The sequence below is a fragment of the Otolemur garnettii genome, unplaced genomic scaffold (assembly GCF_000181295.1).
Source record: "Otolemur garnettii isolate 467f Iridium unplaced genomic scaffold, OtoGar3 scaffold00002, whole genome shotgun sequence".
Taxonomy (NCBI): domain Eukaryota; kingdom Metazoa; phylum Chordata; class Mammalia; order Primates; family Galagidae; genus Otolemur; species Otolemur garnettii.
In genome coordinates this window covers 18892323-18899676 of record NW_003852397.1, presented here as the reverse complement: position 1 = coordinate 18899676, position 7354 = coordinate 18892323, and positions in this window count along the sequence as shown.

The following is a 7354-nucleotide window of genomic DNA, read 5'->3' as shown; positions in this document are numbered from 1 at the left end:
GGATTCAATAATATCACACGTTTCTTTGGTTTTTCAATACAAGGGGAAAACATAAGTCTGAACTGAAGAACCTTTTAGAGAAAGTTATTGTCCTGTATTAATGAGTTTCCGTGAAAGAGCTATAAGAGCCTGAAAGTTTTGTACACAAATTGATTGAGAACAGGGGCAAGTCAATGTCCTGTATCTGATAGAAAGGCTCAAAATTCATTTCATTGTTTTCCATTTAGCAACACAGAATTTCAGGTTGTGCTGACTTCTGCTTGTTGTCCAACATTATTTCAGAAATAACATTAGAAGACTGAGCTTCATCAGTGTCAAGGCAATAAATTCAAAGTAAACAGCCTTAAGATAGGGCTATATGAGGATTACAATTGGAGTAGAAAGTGCTGTTAGCCCAGTGGACCTGAGGGATCTCCATCTGCTGGTCTGTATGACCCCGCCCCACAGAGTGCAAGTTAGAAGAAAACCCAGGCTCAATACTATCCCCACGCCACTAATGTAGGGAAAAAAACCATGTTCCTTCCTTGTGGAAGACAATAGGATTTATTAGCAAACAGTAGGATTTGAGAAAGCCTGATAGTCCCTGAATCCTATTTTGTCAATAAATGGAATATGTGTATTGAAGGTCATCACTCATGTTTAGCTGGGGTCAAGTATGTAATACGGTTTGACCTACTTTTCACCCTTCAGGTACCATCTGAGCAGGACCTCCTCTTGTATTCAAATGGAGAACACCATTCTCAGGAATGCCATTCTCACTCTCCTTTTGCTTCTCTGAGACCAGACTGGTGAGGCCAATTAAACCTGTCCTAAGAATCCATGTCCACAGATCTGTTCCAAAGGATCTAAACGCCATCCAAGTTCTGTGTAGAAACCTCCTCTTTCATACCATTTGTCAGAGCCCTGCTACATGGGGGTAAATGTTTGACAAGCAACAATAAGGCTGTTTTCACCTATTATTTATGTATTCTTTATTTTTTTAAAAACGAAGAAATAGAGAAGTGGCATATTCCTTTACACTCCAGCCTCTAACTTATTAGTATGTTGACTAAGAAATTTGAGAATGAATACTGAGACTAGGAACACATGGCAAGATGGAGATCGTCTCACCCTGTGTTTCCCGCTGAAGCTTATTAATTGTGGTTATTTGTTTTTTTATAGTCAGTTTATCGGAACTTTACACGTTAAAGAGACCAAGTTTCCAATGGGGAACAAGCACCAATATTTGGCATTGGTTTTGGAATTTAGTCCTAATTACTGGTAGGTAACATTAAACCCACACTCCAAATTCATTTCCTCCTCACCCTGATTATTCACAAATAAGGAAAAAGAGTGAAGAAACTAAACTCTTAATTCTTGTAACTTATTCAGAATCTCCCGAAATTACCCATACATGATTTCCTATTGGCTCTGCAATGCTCTTTTTCTGTGTAGAAAAATAGCATATGCTGCAGTATAAGATGTACCATTTTAACCATTTATACATTTACAATTTAGTGACAGTAAGTACATTCACAATGTTGTGTAACCATTACCACTATTTCCACTAATTTTTCGTCATCTAAAACTCTGTACCCTTCAACCCATTCTCCATTGGCCCTCCCCCCAATCCCTGGAAACCTGCGCTCTATGTTCTATGTCTATGAATTCACCTATTCCAGGTTACCTGTTAGGAGTGGAATCACACATTTGTCCTTCTGTGTCTGGCTTGCAAGGTCTGACAATTAAGTTTGTGAACTTGCCACCATGCATTTATCTTGGCACCAATGTACACAAAGCTCAGTAAGTTTTTATAAATGGTTTATCAATGTCTCCCACATGTGTTTGTCTCAGTGAGCGGTGATGTCTTGTTGAGTGGCATTCATCATTGTTGTTGTGTGTGTTTGTGTGCCCATGGAGAATGTCACACCTTGAAATACAGCAATGAACAAACATTAAATGTCTTATTAAATTTGGTAAGTGAAATCAGGGACCTGTTCATCCAAGTTTATGGCGATAATGCCAAGAAGAACACGACAGTGTACAAATGGAATAAACAAATGTTCTTCTGAGTAGAAAGAAAGAGAGGTCAGGGGAGCAGGTAATGAGCAAAAATGATGAAAATACTGCAAAAATTCATCCAATTGTGCACCAGATCAGCAGTTGTGAAAAGCATAGACCAAGTAAACACATTCATAGAGGAACAATTAGGAAAATCTTAGCTGAAAATCTTGGCATGGGAAAGGTGTATGCAAAAATGGTCCTGAAAGAGTTCACTCATGAACAAGAGCAAAGGAGAGTCAAACTTTGCCCAGACTTTTTGGAGAGACAAGACAATGGTTCAGACTGTGTTATCCCTGGTGATGAAACATAGGTGTCAATACGACCCTGTACAAAGCACCAAAGTACACAAGGGAAATTAGCCAATTCTCCATGACCAAAAAGTCCTGTCAGTCAAAATCAGGAGTAAAAGTGATATTGCTAACCTTTTTTGTGATATCAAAGAGATTACTAATTTGTACCAACAGGAAAACAGTAAATGAGATTTAGTGTTTAGAAGTCATGAGAAGGCTCAGTGATAAAGTTAGACACCAACTGCCTGCGTTTTGCAGCAACAACGCATGGCTCTTGCATAGGACAATGCAACAGCTCACACAGCACTGTCTGGGAGAGAGTTTTTAGCCAGGAAACAAATAACCAACCCTCTCAATTCACCTGATCTGCCCCCTAAAGGCTTTTTTATTTACCTGAAGATAAAGGATTAGAATACTTAGAGCATCGATTCAGCATCTTGGGTTTGTTCAAAGATTCAAGGAAGAAACAGAATCTCTTTCAAGGAAGAAGCAGAATCTCTTTCAAAACAGGTGAAAACACGATGGTGAAGAGGCATGAATCATGAAGATAAAGGAAATATTGAAAGGAAGGTATTTTTACAACATTCAGGAAGCCAAGGGTAATAGAGTGACAGCTCCGAAGGCCATTCCAGGGAAAGAGTGCCAAATTTCATTGAAGGGTGGAATCACACATTTGTGATGGGGCCATTGGTGCACAGCTTCTCAGGAGGTGTACTCTGAAGGTGAGTGTAGTGATATTCAGCAATAAAGTATGTAGCACTTTTCTGAGATGAGTTCATGAAAACATTATTCATGGATTAACATGGAATAATGTTTTTTGAGGTTCATGTTCGTGTAACAGAATTCATTTCTTTTTAGGGTTACATGGTACTCTACTGCATGTATAGATCATATTGTGTTTGTCCATTCATCTGTGGATGGCCAACTGCATTGTTTCCATCTTACAGCCATTGGGACCAGTGTGGCTGTGAACACTGGTGTATCAGTATATGTTTGAATCTCTGCTTTCAATCTGTTTAGATATATAGTCAGGACTGGAATTGCTAGATTATATGGTAATTCTGTTTAACTGTTTGTGAAACTGCCAAAATGTACTGCCCCACTCTTGCCAGCAATGCATGAAGGTTCCAATTTCTCCACATCCTTAACTACAATTAATACCCTGACTTTTTGATAATGGCCACTGTAATTTGTAGGAAGTACTTCCCATTGTATTTTACTTAAGACTTTCTGATTAGAATGGGCACTGATGAGTGTTTATCCAACGTGCGCTTCTTCTTTCTGGCTTAGAAAGAAGCCCATTTCCCTCAGTTGCCAACTGCACTCCCAGCTCTAGATGGTGATGCTGACTGGGTAGCCGATGAGCTTGTGGTATTCCCTGTTCCTCATTCTGATAAAGAGTGGATTCAATAGGACAAAACGAAAGGTGATTAGGAAGCTTCTCTTTTCTTTTCCACCTCATTTTCTGCCACTATAAACAGAGAAAATGATGTTGTAGTTTTTGCTGGAATCATCTTATAACCAAAAGAGGAAGCATTCTGAGGATAAGACTGAAATTCCAAAGATGACAAAGCAGAAAAGCAGGAAAACAAATCTGAATGTTTGGTGATATAATTAAGAGAAAAATACTCCACCAAGCATCACTCTCTCCCTATGGGTGTCTTTTTATATGATGTAATAAACTGCTCTATATTTTAAGCTAGTGTGAAGTGGGCCCCTGAGGCCAAAAATGCATCCTCATTGACCCTCTGTGATTGTAGCAGGGGACTTCAAATATGAACCAGAGAATGAGCTGAACCCTCGAGGAGGGGCAGACTGTTATCAGTGAACACATACAGATGAATGGCACTCCTTTACACAGACATTACATCATCATTGTGGTTGTCAAATGAGTAGAAAAATGGCAGGAAGCAACCTCCAAATAAGGGGAAATTAGAATACTTAGAGCATCGATTCAGCATCTTGGGTTTGCTCAAAGATTCAAGGAAGAAACAGAATCTCTTTCAAAACAGGTGAAAACACAAAGGTGAAGAGGCATGAATCATGTGCCCCCCACCTTCTGACACATCCCCAACTTTCTGGAGTTGATTTAATCTTGGTGACTCAATCAGTGCTTTACTTAACCATGTTCTCCTTTGTGAAAAACTATTACTTCAAAGAAAATTCCGAAATAAGCTGTTCCTTTGAGTTCTTTTTACATGAGGTAAATCTGACATTCATTTAAAATGTCGGATGATTCTACTTCCCCACTGGCCCCAAATCCTTTTTTTTTCTCTCCTTCCTTCTCTTCTCTCAGTCTTTTCCTCACATGGAGTCAGCATGTCATGTCACCACTAGCAAATGGGTTCTACGGTCAATTCTTTTCTTTCCTCTAAGAAACCTAAATTTGGGCAGAGCAACAGGTTCACACCCGGCAGAGTGAACCCAGTTGCCTGCCATTTCAGGTCATTCTGAGGTTGAAAGGGGCAAAATATAATGGGCTCCCTGAAGCCATTCTTTGTGACTTAAGCAAGACACCTCATTTAGAAAATGCCATTCAGATCAACCAGCTCTACATATGTCAACTCCCAGTGCCCCTAGGAAGCACTTAGTCTCACTAATAACATGTTGAAATGCACCATCATCGGATGTGATGGAAGCACGAAAAGCTGAGATATAAATGACTCTTCTAAAATGTGCTGGTTTGAATTTATGATACACAGGTCAAGCATCACTTTCAAGGCACTCAGAAAGCATTAAAATAGAGAAAATAATATCTCTTCTGGGTCTTTTCCTTTCAATGCCATTTAGCAGATTATTCTTTAAGGCCAGGTCTACACTTGAAAGTGCACAATCCTGCCATAGCTGCTGTTTCACTCTCCACTCTGTTTTAAAAGCACCCAGAGCTGAAAATAGCTCAAGATTGCGAAGCCTTCATGACTGTGCAGTTGCCATTTCAAACCTATAGAGAAAATGCTAAGCCTCAGGCTATTCTTTTTCAGTGGGGACAGTCCCTAAGAGAAACAGTTAAAGCCTCCCCCTAAAGTAGTTCCTGGATATTGAGGTCATTAAGGAGGAGCACATCCCAGGAATCATATGACCTCTAATGGGGTAGAAATGTAACCCTTTTAACAAAAGTAAACAAAGACCAGTTGTTTTCATTTAAGATGAAGAACAGTATTCACAGATAAGTTTAAAATACTCTGTGAGAACTTTATACTGATTTTTTTTTATTGTTCATTGACTAGGTCGATATTCAAGGATCACTGGGGTGGGGAATAGAAGACTAAAAATCTAATATTAACAAATTGTAAATGAACAAACCTCAAGCAATATCAAATGTTGGATATAGTTCAGCATTTTTCCCCTTCATGGCCCTTCTGTATATTTCCTAAGACATAAAATTTTATCTTTGGTATCTAAAAGTGCATTTTAAAACCTGTCAATTAGTGCATTTTAAAACCTGTCAATTAAAAAAAGGTCCAACTTAAAAGTATTCTAAGCAATAGGAAAATAGAAGGGTGTGCTTGACAAGGTAAGGGCTGAAGATATTAACTAAAGATAGCATACATGAATCTCCATTAGCCTTTAGAACTATGTGATAGGGTACCTATATTTCCTTTATATTAATAAGGAAACACTGGCTATAATATTAAAAATGAAATATACATATATGCATATATACACATAAAGAATAGTATATGTCACCTTTGTCTAGATTGTTTTTCTCCCTGGTATTTAGATTTAGAAACATTTCTAGAGCATTTAATTTATCCTAGGCACTTTATATACACCTTACAAATACCAGCTCATTTAATCTTCATAATTGTGTAATTAACCCATGAAATGAGAGGCATTCCTATCTTCATTGTACAAATATGAAAACTAATAGTTCAAGTAATTTTCCCAAAGTCACAGAGCTACCAAGGAATATGGCCAGATGTGAATGAACCAAGAACTCTGGCCCCAGAGTCCATAGTTTTAATACTATGCTACTGAGAAGCTTCATCTGCAGCCTCCCAAGGCAGAAGGAAATGATGAACGAGCAAAGGAACAAAAGTCTAATTCTAATTTTGTCACTAACTACATCTGACCTGAGGCAATTTCCATAGATTCTCTGGACTTCTGATTCCTCATTAGGAAAATGAAGGGTCTTTATTAAGATCTCATCTTCCTCTAAAATTCTATAATTCAGAGCTTTTGACCTTCAATATATTTACAGTGGTGAGCAGCATAAGCAACGGGGTGCCGAAGACCTGTGCGTGAAGATATTGAAGGTACCAAGAACTGAAGGCCCACATACAAGTTCACAGCACACTCTGACTGAGAAGTAATGGCCTTCAACTGATAGAGCTTCCTACCAATTAATCCCTCATTTTTCTATCTGAGTTTAATGTTGAAAATGCCACCCAATGTAAAGACAAGTGTCCTAGAAGAGTGTTACTGTAAAGAAGCTATGTGAATAAGTCACATAATAAAGTGAGAGTCCGCTTCTTAACCACGGAAAACCACAGCACGTCAATCTGAACACAGACCTGGTGAAAGGATAACCTGTTTCCACCAGACGTCACAAATACAGAACCATCATTACAAGAAGCTTAGAGGGAAAGTACTGAACTGATAGTTCCTAAGTACTCACCAGGGATAGAAAACGGTTAACGCCATTGATGTATTTCTGTGTAACGCTAGAAAGAAGTATAAAGATGAACCACTAACTACTGAAAAGTCTAATCAACTTGGTTGTTCAGTGACACTGTATCAAACAAACTTGCATTTTGACTTCTATAATATACAGATTTTAATATACAAGCTCACTTTTCCACAGATACTTGCAGTAAATCAATAAGATCTGTATTATAATACATTGTCTCAACCAAACAAGAGCATTCATTTTAATGACCTCCCACTGTGCCTGTTATTAACTTTCACGGACTAAGTATTTTTCAGCAATACATTTTTTCTTCAAAAACATGAGTACATAACTGCAAAACAGCCTGTCAATATAGTCAACTGAAGAATAATATTAGCTGGGGCAGCTAACA